Genomic DNA, 20,247 nt, shown 5'->3' with positions numbered 1-20,247 from the left:
CCTAGGTGCGCATTCTCTTTCTCAGGGAGGTTCCATGCTGAGAAAAAGAATTCAGCGATATTTCTCCCATTTGCTTTTGAAAGAAGAGAAATATGGCTCTGTTCTGCCCGGCTCACCGGCGGTCAGAGTTTAAGGTTGTCTCTCTTATTCCCTGAACAATTGCTGTTATCCTGTTCTTTTTTCAGGGTGCCCACATTTCATATTGCTCAAACACACATGCTGTACAATTTGTGTAGTTAACGCAATTATTACAGGGTCCTGAGACGATATACATCCTTCTAGGCTGACAGGATTAAGAGATTAAAGCAAAGACAGGCATAGGAAATCACAAGGGTATTGATTGGGGAAGTGATAAGTGTCCATGAAATCTTTACAATTTATGTTTAGAGATTGCAGTAAAGACAGGCATAAGAAATTACAAAAGTATTAATTTGGGGAACTAATAAATGTCCATAAAATCTTCACAATCCAGGTTCTTCTGCCATGGTTTCAGCCAGTCTCTCTGTTTGGGGTCCCTGACTTCCCGCAACAAGGATGAAGAGCTTAGTGGTTACCCAAGTGGATGGAGGACCCAGACGCCTCTTAGCACTGTGTGAAACCCAAGAACCAACACCCAACCCCAGAAAGGCATGGAAAAGTCAAGAAGGACTGAAGTTTACTTTTATGCCAGTGCAGCAACGTGGAGGATATGAGTCGGAGATTCAGTGAGTCACCGAACATTTTTAAGAAGTGATGTATTTCTGAGCAACTCAAATTTGTGGATGAGATGCAAAGATGCTGCCGTATTTTACTTACTCTTCAGGGTCCAGCTTATCCCCTTCAAAGACAAAAGACACAATTTTTAGGAGGGCTTGTCACATGCACAGGACAAGCACAGTGGTAAGCCCTTCATGTCAGCCCTTTATATTCTCAGACTTGAGTGTGCATCAACATTATCTGAAGGCCTGTTAACACACAGATTGCTGGGCCCAGCCCCAGAGTTTTTGATTCAGCAGGTCTGGAGTGGGGCCCAAGAGTTTGCATTTCTAGCAAGTTACCAAGTGAGGCTGATGCTGCATGTCTGGAGACCATGCTTTGAGAAACACTGATTTAGAGAATTACCCTGATCAGTTGTCACAATCTTATGTAGAGTCTAGCATCTCTCTCTCTTTTTTAAAGAGAGGATCTCACGTTGTTGCCCAGGCTAGAGTGCAGTGGCATGATCTCAGCTCACTGCAGCCTCCTCCTCCTGGGTTCATTCTCCTGCCTCAGCCTCCTGAGTAGCTGGGACTACAGGCCTGTGCCACCACACCCTGCTAATTTTTGTATTTTTAGTAGAGACAGGGTTTCACCATGTTGGCCAGGCTGGTCTTGAACTCCTGGCCTCAGGTGATCTGACTGCCTCGGCCTTCCAAAGTGCTGGGATTACAGGGGTGAGCCACTGTGCCTGGCCAGCAAGTCCACTGCTGCCTCCCTGCAGCCTCAACCTCCAGGGCTCAAGCAATCCTCTCGCCTCCTGGGTAGCTGGGATTACATGTGCCACCATGCCCAGCTAAGTTTTAATTTTTTTTGTACAGATGGAGTCTTGCATGGCTGGTCTCAAACTCCTGGCCTCAAGTGATCCTCCCACCTTGGCCTCCCGAAGCACTGGGATTACAGGTATGAGCCACCACACCTGGTCTATCATCTCTCTCTCTCTCTCTCTTTTCAAGTAGAAGAAGGAAAGGCCAAACAGGTTAATTTGCCCACGGTCACCACTGCCCGCTCTGTTTGCCTTTCCCGGGAAGCCAATCCCATTCACAAGCACATCCCTGGCCCTGCAGAGTTGCTGTATCTGAGGAGGAGGGATAGTTGGGGCATGGGAGGAGAGAGTGTCCATCCTTGCTTCCTCTCTCGGGTGGAGAGAATAATAATAGCTTACCCTTTTACCTTGTTGACTGTGCAGGGCACTGCGAACAAGTGCTTCACGTGATCCACTCGTTCCGTCCTCACTGTGTGCGTGATCCTCATCATCCCATTTTACAGACGAGGAAAGTGAATCCACTTCATCCAACCAGCAGAGTCTGGAAGAGAGGGAGCTCACGTGGGAGGCTCTAATGGGTGGGGTCTGGAAGTGATGAGGTCACTTCTGCTCACTTCCACTGGCCATAACTCGGTCACATGATCATGCCTGACTGCAAGGAAGGGTGGGAGATGTGTAGTCTATCTAGGTCCCCGGAGGAAACTGGAAATGAGATTCGCTGACCACATGGTGGCCTCCGCCTAGGCTCTTTGCATGCACTGATGCCATTTAAACCCCAGAAGGAGATATTATTAACATAGTTGCAAAGCTGTGGAACTGGCATTCAATCCCAGGCCTCCTAATTCCTCAGCACAGTGTTTCCTGGACTTCCACAGAAGAAGAGGGGAGAAGCAGAATGGAAAAACCTGAGAACAGTAAGGTGAACACTGTCAATCAGGCTCCCAAAATCTAGGCGTGGGAAGCTACGTTAGAGGTGACAGGGGGCCCTGAAGGTGGAGTTTTAAGACTATTGCTGTTACTTTTGGCTGTGTGACCTTGGTGTTGTGCCAGACTTCTATTGATTTCAGTAGGGATGGGACCATGTTCAAGAAGCTGAAGAGGTGGGTGTGGTGGCTTGCATGCTAACCCTAGCATGTTGGGAGGCCAAGGTGGGTGGATCACTTGAGGTCAGGAGTTCAAGACCAGCCTGGCCAACATGGTGAAACCCCATCTCTATTAAAAATACAAAAATTAGCTGGGTGTTGGCAGGCACCTCTCATCCCCGCTACTCAGAAGGCTGAGGCAGGAGAATGGCTTGAACTTGGGAGGTGAGGTTGCAGTGAGCCGAGATCTTGCCATTGCACTCCAGCCTGGGCGACAGAGCAAGATTCCATCTCAAAAAAATAAAATAAAATAAAAAGAGGCTGAAGAAGAGAACTGGAGCCAGCAAATAAGACATAGGGTTTATTAAGGGGACTTACATACTGGGCAGTCCAGTGGTGGTGGGCTAGACTGGAGAACCACTACCATTTGTAAAAACCTTGCAGATTATATAGTATTTCCACTTAGCACTCTAGCAATTTCACTTAGTGTGCTAGCACCCCTAACAGCCTCCTCCTGACAACCTTCATTTAACCCAAAACAAAGAGCCTCCATCCCCCGTACGGCCTATGTTTCATGGGATGGGCTGGGTTCAGATGTTCCTCGTAGATAAGGAATGAATGTGCACGTTGGCCACTCCCAGATTCCTTAGCTTGGAACTCTGAACACACATTTTTCTTAGACCATAGGGTCATTCTCAGGGTATTGCTCCAGTTAAGTGCTTGCTCTCAGGTGCATCTGCCATGCATTTGGCTGAATTGCTTCTCTTCTGAGCCTTGGTTTATTGTAATACCAAGATGATAAGACCCATCTTGTCAGATTATCTGTGAGGATGAAATAAAATACCACAGCCTGGCTAGAGCAGGTATATGATAGTGAAGGTTTAATCAGAATTAAAATCTAGGTCCAAGGCTTTCACCCATGACTGCGCATTTGAATCACCTGGTGAGATTTTAAAAATGACCAATGTCAGGTCCCCACCCTAAGAGGGTCTGATTCACTTTCATGGAGTAAGGTCAGAACACAAGCACTTTATAAAAATCTCCCAGGTCATTTTAATATGCAGCCCTGCCTGAGAACCACCTGATCTATGACATTCACATTCAACCAGAATGGACCAATTAATATCTCCTCCTTACTTGAGGAGTGAAGGGGTCCAGGGTCTAGAATTTGGGGGAGGATTTTAGGGTTGGACTGAGGCTGAGGTTGACCTTGAGCCCCTTCCTGGGTCACCTCCTGCCCATCCCTTTCCATTCACCAGAAGCTGAATGAGACAGAAGAGATAATATACTCCATCCATTGCACCCCTCCTCAGCCAGGCGTGGGAGGGCAGGTGGATCCGTCTGCAGCAGGAAAGATCTGATGCATTTCAACCGCATCCTGTGTAATGAAGGCCAGCTCTTTATCAGCCTGCCTGGCCCTGGATTTTCATCTCTGCCATCTGCTTTGCCGAGAGTGGCAGGTGCCAAAGCTTACAAATAGCCCCAGCCTGTACTTTTGTGTAGAACAGCAAAGCATCATAATTTCTGGGCTATTACCAGGTGGAACAACTTCTGCCAGCTAAGGTGACATGTGGCAGTTGGCATTTGAACAGGTTGCTTTGCAGGACCAGCAAGAGACAGTAACTGCCATCTCAGGGCTATGACTTTCAGAGAGAGAAGAAACGCCACAAGCTGATGACATTGGTTACTCACTTGATGTTGCCCTCCAGATGAGCGGAGAGGCTGGGATCTGCAGCAGCGGGCTGGGCAGGGGGCGATTTATTTATTTAACAGATCATTTACTACATGCCAGGCACAATTCTAAATGCTTTTCAAATTATTATTATTATTTCGTTAGGACAAGGTCTTGCTCTGTCTGCCAGATTGAAGAAACTCCTGGGCTCAAGCAATCCTCCATCCTCAGCCTCCTAGTAGCTGGGACTACAGGGTGTGCCACCATCTGGCTAATTTTTTAATATTTTATAGAGACAGGGGTCTTGCCATGTTGCCTAGGCTGGTCTTGAACTCCTAAGCTCAAGTGATTCTCTCGCCTTGGCCTCCCAAAGTGCTGCGATTACAGGCATGAGCCACCATGCCGGGTCGCTTTTCAAATTTTAACTCAGTTAAATCCCCACCACAACCCTATGAGGTTAGAACTATTATTATCTCCATTTTAAAATGGGGAAACTGAGACAAAAGGGCTAAGTAAATTACTTGAGAGCCCACAGCTGGGCAGTGGCAGAGCTGAGGTTCAGATCCAGGTGGTCTGGCTTCAGGGTCACTGCCTTGTGCCTGGGGGGACCAAGAGCAACCCTCAACCCCACTCTTGGCAGGTTGAGGCTCAGTGTGTAAATGGAGGTCCACATACCCTGTGTACAATATTTACAAGTTATACATCAAGGTAACAACACTATGACATGAAATCCGTTCTGTCCTCCTGCCCTGAGAAATCTCTCTTCATAGTGACCTGGAAGGCCAGGTTTGCATCAGGTCTTTTCTGACTCCCTTGGGTTCTGTGCTAAGGATGTGGGGGGCAGCGGGGAGCCGCCCAGTGTTCTCCAAGGTGTGGGACCCCTCTTGCCTGGATTTATAAGCTGTATTAGGTGAGGGACAGGGAAAAATCAGCACAGCACCTAGGTTTGTGGCTTAGGCAGGTTTTAGCCCAAACTCATGGTCCTTTGTGGAGTTCCCCTCCCCTAAGATTGAGTTACTTGCCATTTTTTTGTTTGAGACAGAGTCTTACTTTGTCACTGTCAGCCAGGCTGGGGTGCAGTGGTGTGATCTTGGCTCACTGCAGCCTCCAACTCCTGGGTTCAAGTGATTCTTCTGCCCCAGCCTCCCAAGTAACTGGGACTGCAGGCACGCACCACCATGCCTGGCTAATTTTTGTATTTTTAGTAGAGACGGGGTTTCACCATATTGGCCAGGCTGGTCTTGAACTCCCGACCTCGTGATCCACCTGCCTCAGCCTCTCAAAGTGCTGGGATTACAGGCATGAGCCACCGTGCCCAGCCCGAGTTATGTGCCTTTTTATCTTCACCCTCAAGACTCTGCTTGTGGAGGTTAATTATAGACAGACATTTCCACTGACTCTGTGGCCTCAGCTAGTCTCTAGGCCTCCTCTAGCCTCGATATGCTCACCTGTATAATGGGGCCACTTATAACTTCTTCCTTCCTATCTCTTAGTGAGTGAGAGGATGTATTAATACATAAAGTGTGCATGGCAAGGACTCCTGTGCATTCACCAAAGTCCCTTTCCTTTTCCTCCTGGGTACATAATCTATATTTTCCAGCCCACGTTGCTGTCACATGTGGCTATGTGCCGAAGTTCTGGCCAGTAGAATGCAGGCATGAGTAATGTCATTACTTCCAGACCTGACCTACTGAAACCTTCCCCACGAGACCCCTTCTACTCTTCCCCTGCCTGCTGGCTGAATGTGAGGATTTGGCAGAAGGCTCTAATACCCAAGACAGGGTTGGCACTCTATGGTGCATGAGCTAGATCCTGCCTGTGGTCTGATTTCATAAGTAAAGTTCTATTGGAACACAGCCACATCCATTCATTTGTGTCTTCCCTGTTGGTGCATTTGTGCTGTAAGGGCAGAGTGCAGTCACTGTGTCAGAGACCCTGTGACCTACAAAGGCAAAAGCTTCTACTATCTGGCCCTTTATAGAAATGTTCGCTGATGCTTGCCCTAGAAGATGGGAGATCCACAGATAGAAGGAGCCTGGTTTGTGAGTAGCAGCATTGGAAGCTCAACATGGCTGGCTGCTGGGAATCTCCACGTGGGACTCTTCATAAGGGAGAAATGAACAGTTAGCATGTAAATCTTTGATATTTTGTGATTTGTTTGTTACAGCAGCTAGTATTACTTGTCCTGACTAATATGCACATAGTAGGTTTGTTTGTTACAGCAGCTAGTATTACTCATCCTGACTAATATGCACATAGTAAGCAAAAAAAAAAAAAGATAGATTCCCTTGTTATCTATATATTTTTCTTCTTCTTTTTTCTTTTCTTTCTTTTTTTTTTTTTTTTTTTTTTTTTTGAGATGAGGTCTCACTATGTTGCCCAGGCTGACCTTGAACTCCTGGGCCCAGGCAATCTCCCAGCCTCAGCCTTCTGAGCAGTTGGAACTACAGGTGCATGTCACCATACCCAGCTTATATTTTTATACTCTCCATAAACTTTCATATGTGAAACAGCTCAGAAAAATGAGTGGTGCTAGCTGTAGCTTTCTCTCACCTCCAGACCTTTGTACATCCTGTTCCCTCTGCCAAGATCATTGTTTTCCCATCTCTTCACCTCACTGTCTCTTACTGATCTTTTAGGCCTTAGGGTAGACAACAGTGCTTCCAGGCAAACTTCCCTTGCTCCTCTGTCCCCCAAGACCAGCTTAGGTGCCTCTATTATGTGGCACTAAATAGCCTTAGAGAAACAGTATACAGTTAAGAGCTGAACCCAGTTAGACTGCTTGGCCTCAAGTCTTGGCCTATCACGAATAAGCCATGAGACTTTGGGAAAGTAGCTTACCCTCCCTCTGCCTCAATTTCCTCATCTGTAAAATGAGAATAATAATATTGTTTATCTCATAATAAAGTGGGAATTAAATTTAGTGGAAATTAAGTGAATTAAAGTACAGTTGAGGCTGGGTGCGGTGGCTCATAGCTGTAATCCCAGCACTTTGGGAGGCTGAGGTAGGAGGAGTGCGTGAACCTAGGAGTTTGAGACTGACCTGGACAACTAAGTGAGACCCTGTCTCTACAAAAAGTAAGAAGAATTAGCCGGGGTTGGTGGTATCAGCCTATAATTCTAGCTACTTGGGAGGCTGAGACGAGAGGATTCCTTGAGCCCAGGAATCGGAGGCTGTAGTAAGCTGGGATTGTGCCACTGCACTCCAGCCTTGGTGATAGAGTGAGACCCTATTTCTGGGGAAAAAAAGTTATACTAAGACTTCAACTGTTTGGGGATTTTGTGCCCCAACACCTGCATTGTTTAAGAGTCAAATGTACTTAGAATTACATGGCAGGAACTAAATAAGTGTCAGGTGACATTATCACTATTCTTTCTGTAGCTCCTGTCACAGCATGCACCATACACTAATGCCATAGTGACACTTTTCCAGTGGACTGTGGGGTACTTGATGCATAACAGGCTTTCCATACATTTTGGTTGATTGAAAATGAATGAAGCAGTAACTACTGCCCAGTCCTCTGGGGCTTGGCCTACCAAGGCTCTCCAGACAGTGCCACCCCCTTGCAGAGGGTTTAGGGCTAACATGAAACTGCAGCTTGAACAAGGACAGTTTCTGATCAAGGGAGACAGACTCGAAACCCCAGAACTCAGCCTTTTTTTTTTTTTTTTTGGTTGGTGGGGGACAGGATCTCGCTCTGTTGCTCAGGCTGGAGTGCAGTGGTGTGATCATAGCTCACCACAGCCTTGCTCTCCTAGGCTCAAGTGATCCTCCCACCTCTGCCTCCCAAGTAGCTGGGACTACTGGCATGCACCACCATGCCTGGCCAATTTTTGTGTTTTTTTTATTTGTGGAGACAGAATCTTGCTATGTTGCCCAGGCTGGTCTTGAACTCCTGGCCTCAAGCAACCCTCCTGCCTTAGACTTCCCAAATGCTGAGATTACAGGCATAAGCCACCATGCCTGGCCAGAACTCAGCTTTATCAGTCAGGCTAGAACTCAGCTTTATCACTCAAGATTCTTTGTTGCAAACCACAGAAACCACACCAGCAAACTTAAGTACAGGAAGAATACAACATGATTCAATAGGTCACAGAACTTCCAGAGGGCTATGATCAGATTTGGAGACTATGTACGCAAGTGGGGCACTTAAATTACACCACCAGACTGCTCTAGTGGAGAGCCTGTCCCTACTGTTTCCAGCCAGAGGCAAACCAGCTTGACTCATTGATGCCCGTTGTGATGGGGTTCCGGCCTAACTTCTGCAGCGGCTGCTGTGCAAGTAGCCTGCCTCTTGTGACCCGCTGAGTGTGTTTGCACAGACAGATGGCGCTGAAGAGCTTGCAGAGTCTGGGAAAAGGGGACTTTTGATGCCAACTCCCTCATCTCCCAGAATCCTGGAGATCAGATTCTATTGTATCTCCCTCCTGCTTTCCTTTCCTTTTCCTTTTCCTTTCCTTTCCTTTTCTTTTCTTTTCGAGACAGAGTCTCGCTCTGTTGCCCAGGCTGGAGTGCAGTGGCACGATCTCAGCTCACTGCAACTTCTGCCTCCCGAGTTCAAGTGATTCTCCTACCTCAGCCTCCCGAGTAGAGAGTAGCTGGGATTACAGGTGCATGCCACCATGCCCAGCTAATTTTTGTATTTTTAGTAGAGATGGGGTTTCACCATATTGGTCAGGCTGGTCTCGAACTCCTGACCTCAGGTGATCCACCCATCTCGGTGTCCCAAAGTGCCAGGATTACAGGCATGAGCCACCGCGCCCAGCCTCCCTCCTGCTTTTCCAAAAGCAGTGGTAGATGATAACAATGGTAACCAACATCATTGACTCCCCATGGGGCACTGGGCCATGACTCCCGATGGGCCATGTGTTTTGCAGCATTGTCTCCCATCCTTCTCACTACAATCCTGAGTGGCAGATGCTGTTATGAGCTTCATCATACATATGAACAAACTGAGGCTCAGAGAGGTTAAGCAACTCATCCAAGGTCACACAGCACCATCGAGAATTTAAATCGAAGAGGACTCCAGAGCCCAGATTCTTAACTACCACACGGTACTGCTGTCTTTACTCCCCGGGGAACTTAATTGATGGTTTAGACAATAGCGAGAGGGAGGGTGTGTATGCATTCATGAAACCCGGTCTGTGCCAATCTTCCCACCAGGAAGGGTGTTGTTGCAGGGCAGGATTGTGCATTTCAGCCAAAGCGGTGGCAGGGGAGGGGTCCCTGTCCTGGCAGACAATGAGCTTTTTGACTTCTAGTGACCAAAGGGTAAGAAACGGAACTAACCTCCTGTCCATAGCCTGATGATGCCGGTGCTCCAGGATCCTTCTTCCCTCCCTCCCTCCTCCATCCTCCTTCATCTTTCTTTCCTTACCATTGTCACCATCCCTATCACCACCACCCTATTATCACCATCCTCATTCAGCATGGGCCGCTATGCACCACTGTCCTCTTCATATTATGTCACCACCAGCCCATCACCAGCCCACCGTCCTTTATTATGACCATGACGATAACCATCACCCTGGGCACTACCACCACCACCGAGCCATCACCAAACTGTCAATGTCTCCATGTCTACCGTCTTCCTGACACCCTCATCACCACCGCTACCAGCATCATCAACCCTGCCATCCCCCTGCCATGACTGCCTCTCTGCTGCCACTATCTCCACCTGCACTGTCAGCATCACCACCAGACTCTGAGCCTGTTCACATCACCATTCACACCACCATTCAGTGATCAACTTCATTCACCACCCACAGCCCTGTCACGATCATTCCACTGTGCTTGACATCACTGTTGTCCCCCCACCTATCTTTTTTATCTTTTTTTAAGGTAGAGGTTCTTGCTCTGTCGCCCAGGCTGGAGTGCAGTGGCACGATCATAGCTTACTAGAACCTCAAACACCCAGGCAACAGGCGTGTGCGATGACCATGCACGGCTAATTTTTATTTTTATTTTTAATTTTTGTAACCTGGGAGCATACATTCAAGTTGCCCTGAATATACGCTCCCCCAGCTAATTAAAAAACTTTTTTTTTTGTAGAGATGGGGTCTCTCTATGTTGCCCAGGCTGGTCTCGAATTCCTGGCCTCAAGCGATGCTCCCCGTCTCGGCCTCCCAAAGTGCTGGGATTACATTTGTGTGCCATGGTTCCTGGCCGCCATCACCAATATTTTCACCAGCACCAATACAACCCTGCACAAGTCACGAACACTTTCTGAGTCTCTCCTGGGCTTTAGGCACGTGTTAAATGCCAAAGATGAAAACATGCTGATGAAAAGGACTGTGATTTGTGTTTTCCGTCATTGCTATCATCAGCGATTACTGGGCTCTCTCATTCATGCCTTATTCACCACCATTCCCTGCCTAAACAGTTGCTTTAAGCAGAAGTGCATCCTGTAAAACGTGTGAGTTTCTCCAATATCAAAACACGCCCCAGAGCCCAGCTTTTGCCTTTCCCCTTCCCTTATGCCACAGGCAAATCCCACCCACCGTTCCCTCACTGGTTTTGCTTTGGCGTCACCAGAGAGTACATTTTCCCCTCTCTCCCATCCCTCTCCAGGCCTCTGCATGCCTGTCTTTGACCAACTTGTAACTGGGCTTTAAAGCTTCCCAGCCCCAATATACTGATATAATTATGATCATATGTTAGGCAGGTTTTGTGAGCCTTAATTAAATGTCCCTTGGCTAAAAGAAGAAAATGGCAAAAATCTGCTTCCCATTGCCAAGGCTGTGTGGGGCCTCTGGAAGGCCGTTGTCTTTTGGGTCTGGGTGGTGATTCTGAAGAAAATAACCTGTCCTCCCGGCCAGGCCACAGAGAGGAAAGAGAGGCTGAGCCTGGAGGCTTGAATCCGGCCCCAAATGACCGGTCAGAAGCAGGCAGATTTCAGCTCATTTCAAGAGCCTGTGGTTGGTGGAGTGGGTGGGCTTGGTGGGCTCCATCGTCACAGTCTCGGTAATAGAATGAGCACTTACACTAATGCCATTGATTGTAACTGTAATTAGCGGATTTAAGGGCCCAGGATTCAATAGCTCCACAGTCATTGTAACATGCCCCGGGTGGGTTAACACTTGTCATTTCCACTGTTTCCTTGCCTTTCAAAGACAGGCAGCTGCTTTCCTTGAAGGGGCTTGACAGGGGCAGTGGGAAGATTTGGGTCCAAATCCTGGTTCTGCTCCTTGCTGCGTGATCTTGGCAAGCCCCTTCACCTGTCTATGCCTTAGAAGGTAGAAAACAGGGATAATGGTAGTGAATACTGCCTAGAGCTGTGGTGTTGATGAAACACCTGCGTGCTTGGCACAAGGTAAGTGTGCAAGAAGTGTTTTCTGTTATCATTGTTAATTAATTTTTTATTTTATTTTGTTTTTATCTTTTTTAGAGACACGGTCTTGCTCTGTTACCCAGGCTGGAGTGCAGCGGTGCAAGCATAGCTCACTGTAGCCTCAACCTCCTAGGCTCAAGTGATCCTCCCACCTCAGCCTCCTGAATAGCTGGGACTACAGGCATGTGCCATCTTGCCCACATTACTACCTCTTATCTCTGTTTCTCTCTGTCCACCCACACAGATTTGCTTTCTCAGATTTTCTGTTCGTGTGGGGACCATGTTTCAGAGCTCCCAAGGTTACAAGTTACTATGCCCAGGTAATTAAAACAATTTTTTTTGGTAGCGATGCTGGTCTCACTATGTTGTCCAGGCTTGTCTCCAACTCCTGGGCTTAAGCAATCTTCCCGCCTCAGCCTCCCAAAGTGCTGGGATTACAGGTGTGAGCCACTGTATCTGGCCCATTATTAACTAATTAGTGCATCAAACAAATGTGTCAGAAATTCCAGTGGATTCTAAGTGGACATGGGCATGTTGGGATATCCCCGGAACACTAGTAGGTGTGGGCCTACCATCTGCATTTGCAGGAGGACTGAGAAATATCCAGAGAGCAAAGGCCTTTAGGAGCAGCAAGAAGCAGGGCCCAGAGGAGGATAAGGCAAGTGAGGCATTCAGGGCACAACATTTAAGGAGACCCCACTCTCAGGAGCTGACCCTGCACTTTAACGAGCCTGAGAGTGAGGGCCTCCTTAAATTTTCCATCCTGGGCACCTCCTTGGTCTCACCCTGGCAAGAAAATGGACCTGTCCAGCTTGTTCCAGTGATCAGAGCTGGGGCACAGAGTTTTATCATAAGACTCTGTTGCAGCCAGAAGTTACCACAATGATGTTGCAGACATTTGTAATGCAATGTGGTTATGTTGTTTCTTTTTTTCTTTCTTCCTTTTTTTTTTTTTTTTGAGATGGGATCTTGCTATGTTGCCCAGGCTAGACTTGAACTCCTGGGCTCTAGCGATCCTCCTGCCTCAGCTGTCCGAGTATCTGGGACTATAGGCATGCATTGCTGCTCCTGGCCAGTGTGGTTTCTTTTGAATAGCCGTGGGAAGTCTCTTTATTTAGGAGCCCTGCCTGTCCATGTCAGAAGTCAGGAGTGCTGTTTTGCAGCTTTCCTTGCAGCAGGAGTACAGGACCCAGTTCTCAGGAACAGCGTGAGGAGAGGCCTCACACTAGCAGTGGGCAGGGTAGCTGTAGGGGCCTGGTTGCAGTATTCTTGCAGTGTAATTTGGGGACTTCTGGCTTTGTGGGCTCCAAGCTTGATTCTCTGGTTCTTCTGGAGACTTGATGAATGTCTTTTGATGAATGCCTTTGTGACCTAAAGCCACCATAGTGGAGTCTGTTGCTGGCAACCAACGACTCTGACTAGGATACGGAGGTGTCTCACGAAAGTTAAGGCAGGAATAGCCCTAAGTCTTAAGAAAGGCCTGGAGCTGGGAAGTGGAACGGCATCAGCATGCCATTTTTCTCTCTTTTTTTTGGGTTGTGGTTGTTGCTGTTTCTTCATTCATCTTTCTTAGGTTGAAAATAAATTTAAGAAAGAAGCCCAAGTTTTTTTTTTTTTTTTCTTTGAGGGACAGCTTTTGCTGTGTTGCCCAGTCTGGTCTTGAATTCTTGGGCTCAAGGAATCTTTTTGCTTCAGCCTCCTGAGTAGCTGGGACTACGGGTGCATGCCACTGTGTCTGGCTTTCTACATCTCATCTCTGTTTCTCTCTGTCCATCTACACGGATACACTTTCTCCGATTTTCTGTTCATATGGAGGCCATATTTCACAGCCCCCAAGGCTACAAGCTTCAACCATCGCAGAAATTAGCCCCGTTTATCTTGGCCCCAGCACTAAATTCTTATGAGAAATAAATCTGGTTGGCTCAACTTGGGTCAGTTGGCCATGCTCGGTCTAATCACTGTGTCCAGGGAGCAGAATTACACAGTGCAAATATTTCTGATAAGGTCCCTCCCATTGGCAGTTTCCAGGGAAGTAGAACTGATCCTGAGCTGGAACAGATATCCCCAAGGGTCTACCATAATCAAGAAAATTTCTATTATTAAAGCCAAAGAGGCTACTCAGCTCTTTCTGGCAGCTCCACCCTGTGGGAGGCTGTCTCATTCCAGGGTTGGAGAGAGCTGAAATTAAAGACAGAAAGAGCAGTTTCAGCAGACACTGGAACACGTGGGGCCCAAGTGGCTCTGATATGAGGCCACTGTGACATAGTACATTTTAAAAAATCTGGCTGGGTGCAGTGGCTCATACCTCAAATCCCAGTTATTCAGGAGGCTGAGGTGGGAGGATCATGTGAGGCCAGGAGTTCAGGATCAGCCTGGGCAACACAGACAGACCCTGTCTCTAAAAACATAAAAAAATTAGTTAGTTGTGGTGTCACACGCCTGTAGTCCTTGCTACTCGGGGAGGCTGAGGCAGGAGGATCAAGTGAGCCCAGGAGTTCAAGGCTGCAGTGGGCTATGATTGCAGTAGGAAGACTCTATCTCTAAAAAAGAAAAACAAACAAACAAACAAATGGTTTTCCTCCCCTACTTCCCTTCCCTGCTGCAGAGCACCACACAGCAGTGATGTCGGGAGGTATGGGGTGATGGGGGGTACCTGGTGAGGTAGCAGCTGCTCCCAGGGGGCTCACATGTATTTGTGAGTACATGCATGTACCCTTTGGGTAACCTCCTAAATACTCATGGTGGAAAAATAGGACTCTTGAGGCCAAAGATTCTTTTAAAAGCAGGTAAATCCAAGTCACTACTGATAACAAGGCAAGTAGGCCTGGGAGCCCACCCCAGGTGCGATGATCATTTACTCAACATCTGCTGTTTCCCAGGCATGGAGCAGGGATGCTCCACTCACCTCAAACACCAGGATCCCAGTGCAACTTGCCGTTTTGCTTTATCCACAGTAGCGTACAGAGCTCTAAATAGCTGCAGAATTCAAAGCAAGAAGAACAAGAAAATCTTTGGGTCAGTTTTGTAGAAACAAAGTGAAACATAATGTTTCATAGAATACAGGCTACTCTGAGGAAGAAATGCCATGCCCTTTTGAATAAGAGGCTTAACCCATGGGGAGCTCAACACATCAGTGTGGGGGTGGCTCATCCATATGTTACCCAACACTAGGGTTTTGGTCTAGGTCCCATTGTCTGCTGCACAGAAAGCCAATCACTGAGACAAGTATTGCCATGGAAGAAGGCTTTATTATATTCAATGTTTATACTGTTATATTTATCATATATTATTTATATTACATATTACAGGCGATGTCAGCTGGAGAGAGGGAGACAAACCTCAAGTCCATCTCTCCCCTCCAACTAAAGTTAGGGGTTTATATAGTGGGGAAGAAAAACAAGTGGGATAAGGAAGAGAAGCTGGTCAACCGGCAGCAGGCTTTTTTTTTTTTTTTTTTGAGACAGTGTTTCCGTCTGTTGCCCGGGCTGGAGTGCAATGGCACGATCTCGGCTCACCACCACCTTCGCTTCCTGGGTTCAAAAGAATCTCCTGCCTCAGCCTCCCGAGTAGCTGGGATTACAGGCACCTGCCACCATGCCTGGTTAATTTTTTGTATTTTTTGTAGAGATGGGGTTTCATTATGTTGGCCAGGCTGGTCTCAAACTCCTGACCTCAGGTGATCCACCTGCCTTGGCCTCCCAATGTGCTGAGATTACAGGCATGAGCCACCATGCCCGGCCCAGACACATCTTATTATACAAATGTCAGTTTATTAAGCTTCAGTTCTATGGGCATCCAGATTGTTGGAAAATAGGGCCGGTTTTGCATATGCAAAGTCCATGCATGTGCAGTGAGAAGCACTGGCCCTTGCCCCTTACCTATTTGGGGCCCTGCCTGCTGGGAATGGGAGGGTCTGGTGATGTTTCCTCCTGGCAGGTGCCCAGGAGCCTTGGCTTCCATCCTGATGTCTGCCTGCAGCTCTCAGTCACTCCACTTTCTTCTCTGAGTCTCCAAAGTCAGCACACACCTTCTATTCCTGGAATTTTAACTGTGCTGACCCTTTGGCTTTTCCCACACTCTTGTTCAACTTCTTCCCACTCGTTCCTCAAGACTCCTCCTCCAGCATTCTTTCTGTGGCAGACACTTGAAATTACCTACCCAATATTCATTTCTTCCTTCCAATATTAATTTTGTAATTTTTGATTTTTAAATTTAAATTTAATTTTTATTTTATTTTAAATTAATTTTTTTGAGACAATGTCTTGCTCTGTTGCCCAGGCTGGAGTGCACTGGCATGATCATGGGTCACTGCAGCCTCGATCTAGGTTTCAGTGATTCTCTAGCTTTAGCCTCCCCAAATACTGCAATTATGGGCATGAGCCACAGCACTTGACTAATTTTTTATTTTTTGTAGAGATAAGGTCTCTCTATGTTGCCCAGACTGGTCTTGAATTCCTGGGCTCAAGAGATCCTCCTGCCTTGGCCTCCCAAAGTGCTGGGATTAGAGGTGTGAGCCACTGTGCCCAGCCCCTTATGATATGTCCAGTTCACAGGGTGAACACCCTTAATCCAAAAAGTCGGATCCGAAATACTCCAAAACCTAAAACTTTTTGAGCGCTGACATGATGGCACATGTGAAAAATTCCATACCTGACCTCATGCGACCAGTCACAGTCAAAACACAGTCTGAGCTTTGTTTCCTGCATAAAATTATTTAAAATACTATATAAAATTACCTTCAGGCTATGTGTACAAGGTGTGTATGAAACATATATGAATTTCCTGTTTAGGCTTGGGTCTCAGCCCCAAGATACCTCATTATATATTTGTAAATATTCCAAAATCTGAAAAAATCTGAAATACTTCTGGTTCTAAGCATGTCAGATAAAGGCTATTCAACTTGTATATGTTTTTGTTTGTTTGTTTGTTTGCTTTTTTGTTTTTGCAGAGTCGCGGAGGACAGTCAAATGGGTATTCAGCAAGTACCTTCCCAAGCTCCCTTGCAGCGATGGTGGTCATGTGACACAGACCTGGCCATTGAGATGTGAGCATTGCTCTCCTCTCTCAGTGCAGTGCTGGAAATGGGATCACATTCGTGGAGCTGCCCAGAGGGATGCTTCAAGGAGAGGGCACGGTATTCATCCAGGATCTGGGATTCCCAAACATCCTTCTGGTCAGCCAGTATATGGAGCAGTTGTTAAGCTTTGGAATCAGACTTCCTGGGTTCATTCATATCTGGCTTCTGCACAACTTACTGGTTGTGTAATCTCAGCCTGAGCCTCAGTTTCCTTATGTTGAAATATGAACAGTAATCATACTGGCTTCTCAGGTTGTCGGGGCGACTAGATCAGCATGTAAGCCCCATGAGGGAAGGAAGCTGTTCATCTTACCATGACATACTCACATTCCAGTGTGAGTAAACAGTAGGCACCTAACAGATTTGGATAGAGAAAATAGACATACAGATCTTAGCAGAGTGACCAGTTCAAGAAATCTTACCTAAAAAACTAAATTGGCTGGGCACAGTGGCTCACACCTGTAATCCCAGGGCTTTGGGAGGCCGAGGTGGGTGGATCACCTGAGGTCAGGAGTTTGAGTCCAGCCTGGCCAATATAGTGAAAACCCGTCTCTACTAAAAATACAAAAAAAATTAGCCGGATGCGGTGGTGCGCGCCTGTAGTCCCAGCTACTTGGGAGACTGAAGCTGGAGAATTGCTTGAACCTGGGAAGCAGAGGTTGCTGTGAGCTGAGATTATGCCATTGCACTCCAGCCTGGGTGACAGAGTGAGAATCTGTCTCAACAAAACAAAAGAAACAAACAAAAAAACCCTAAATGAATGCCAGGCATAGTGGCTCACACCTGTAATCCCAGCACTTTGGGAGGCTGAGGTAGGAGGATTGCTTGAGGTCAGGAGTTCAAGACCAGCCTGGGCAACATAGCGAGACCCCATCTCTACAAAAAATTAGCTGGGCATGGTGGCATTTGCCCGTAGTCCCATCTACTTAGGAAGCTGAGGCAGGAGGATCACTTGAATCCAGGAGTTCAGCAATGCAGTGAGCTATGATCCCACCACTGTACTCCAGAGCCTGGGCAACAGATGAGACCCTGTCTCTAAAACAAAGAAACAAACAAAACACCTAATTCTTACTGAGGCCATAGATTCCTGCAGAAGATTCCAGCAGAGGGAGGGGGAAGACACGGTTAGCTGGTGCGCCTTCCACCTCTCTCCATTGAATAGATCAGCTTTTATCAGATTTATGCAAGGGATTCATTCCTGAAGCTATGCATTATTTAAGACTAAATTTCCCAGAGGGATACATGTAAAGCAAGACGTGCATTATTTCAAAATTGGAGCATACGGCATGTCTTTATTAACATTTTTAAATTGCCTCATATCTAAGTCACACAATGCAAATTTGCATAAAATGAGATGCACTGTTTCAGGATTCTCGACAAGGTTGAGTGGGCAAGAAAGTTTCTGAAGGTTAAAAAGCTCACACCCTAGTACTGGCCTCCCAGATTTGTGGGGGCTGCTATTAGTGGTGAGGGTGGTCATCATCATTTGATATTAAAAGTAGCTTAATACATGTTGAGGAACAATTTAATGAAAGTTAAACTGAGTCAAAGTTATTGCAGGAAACTGAATTATTGAAAATTAATTGGTCTTCCCCCCCTTTTTTTCTCACTGCTTTTTGTTTATCAGAAAGAAATGAGAGAAATCTTGCCTTCCATTTCCCTAGGACCCTGCTCCAAACTCAGTGGTTTTTAAATCCCAGTATGCGTAATAATAACCCAAGGAACTGGCTGGGCTCCTGCCCCCTAGATTTTGAGGTGGACCCAGCACTCTGCATTTTTAATGGACACCTTAAGAGACTCTGATGTGGGTGATAAGAACACTGGGTGTTTGAGGCTACAAGGTGCAGGAGAATTAGCTGGCTTGTCTGGGAAGCAGAGGCAGAGGGAGTGGGGATGTGGATGGGCTTTGTTGCAAAGGGCCCTTCAAAGTGGCAGGTCTCAGGTGGGAGTGGCTCTGTGAGGGCTGTGCAAGCTGAACTTTCAGTCCTGAAGCCTTGGGAATATTGTTCACGGTGCCTGAAACAGGCTTGTGTCAGTGGAGAGGACCTTTGAGGGGCATATATCATCCATCCCAAAGGGTGATTTTTGAGACAGGCATTGTGCATCAATCAGGGCAACAATATCTGTAGCAAATATGATCAATCACTTACTAAGTGCCAGGCCCTAGTCTCACTGTCTTAAATACACTAACTCATAGGTCTTGTTATGCTATTACCCCCATTTTACAGATGAGGTAACTGGGAGCACAGAGAAGTTCAGCAACTTGCCCAAGGTCACTCATCCGGTGAACGGCAGAGCCAGGGTTTGAATTTAGGCAGTAAGCTATAATGTCCATTCTTGGCCCTGTGCCCTTTGGCCTCAACAGAGGCTGTGCGGATGGTGACCACACAAACTGAAGACTCAATCCTTTTTAATTTGAACCAAATCCTGAGATGCTTGTAAGATCCGCAGAGAGAAGAGGACTCTGGAAATTGACCATTGTTGAACTCACTGTCTATGCTAACTGATATGGTTTGGCTGTGTCCCCACCCAAATCTCATCTTGAATTGTAGCTTCCATAATTCCCATGTGTCATGGGAGGGACCGGTGGGAGGTAATTGAATTATGGGGGTGGATCCCCCACTACCGCTCTCGTAGTAGTGAATAAGTCTCATGAGATCTGATGGTTTTGCTTGGCTCTTTTGCTTGGCTCTCATTCTGTCTTGTCTGCTGCCATGGAAGAAGTGCCTTTTGCCTTCTGCCATGATTGTGAGGCCTCCCTAACCACGTGAAACTGTGAGTCCATTAAACCTCTTTTTCTTTATACATTACCCAGTCTTGGGTATGTCTTTATCAACAGCATGAGAACAGACTAATACACTAACTAATGGAGGAACGACTTGATTCAGAAATGTAAAGAAATGGGATGGTTTGCCCCTCAGGAGTTCTAGAGCAGTTCCTGCCTGTGGCTCCAATAAGAATGTCAAGGTCACTGGATTGCATTTTATGTGTTTTCTTTCCTAATTTGATTTTTGGAATAGATGCTGTGCTATATTTACATCGCTCAAAAAATCAAAACAACATAAAAAGATATTTCCAAAAAGCATTAACTTTTGGAAACTCTCCATTGTGTTCTCCTGCTCGTAGATGGTCACATTTAGTACTTTGTTGTATCTTCTTCCAGGATTTGTTTTGTTTTGTTTTTTGACAGAGTTTTTGCTCTCTTGTTCAGCCCTGAATGCAATGGTGCAATCTCGGCTCACTGCAACCTCTGCCTCCTGGGTTCAAGTGATTCCCCTGCCTCAGCTTTCCGAGTAGCTGGGATTACAGGTGCCTACCACCACACCCGGCTAATTTTTGTATTTTTAGTGGAGACGAGGTTTCACCATGTTGGCCAGGCTGGTCTCGAACTCTTGACCTCAGGTGATCCACCCGCCTCAGCCTCCCAAAGTCCTAGGATTACAGGCATGAGCCACTGCACCTGGCCTTCCAGTTTTTTTTGTTTTGTTTTTATGCAAATAAAAGAAACTGTGTGTGTGTGTGTGTGTATTTATGTTCCCCCTCCTTAATTACACAACAGGTAGCAAACCCTGCATACTCTTCTA

The 20,247-nt window shown here is 46.7% G+C and overlaps 1 long non-coding RNA gene across 1 annotated transcript; it reads left to right on the top strand.

Moving 5' to 3' along the window:
* The first annotated feature begins 1,500 nt into the window (after positions 1 to 1,500).
* On the top strand, positions 1,501 to 19,631 carry LOC129050735 (uncharacterized). Its single transcript, XR_008514454.2, has 4 exons — positions 1,501 to 1,638; positions 6,237 to 6,386; positions 16,535 to 16,809; positions 19,503 to 19,631. It is a non-coding gene; the product is annotated as an uncharacterized LOC129050735 (long non-coding RNA).
* Positions 19,632 to 20,247: the final 616 nt, after the last annotated feature.

This window comes from Pongo abelii, chromosome 18, assembly GCF_028885655.2.
Source record: "Pongo abelii isolate AG06213 chromosome 18, NHGRI_mPonAbe1-v2.0_pri, whole genome shotgun sequence".
Classification (NCBI taxonomy): domain Eukaryota; kingdom Metazoa; phylum Chordata; class Mammalia; order Primates; family Hominidae; genus Pongo; species Pongo abelii.
The sequence above is the reverse complement of the archived record's forward strand: the minus strand, read 5'-3'. Positions and strand labels throughout refer to the sequence as shown.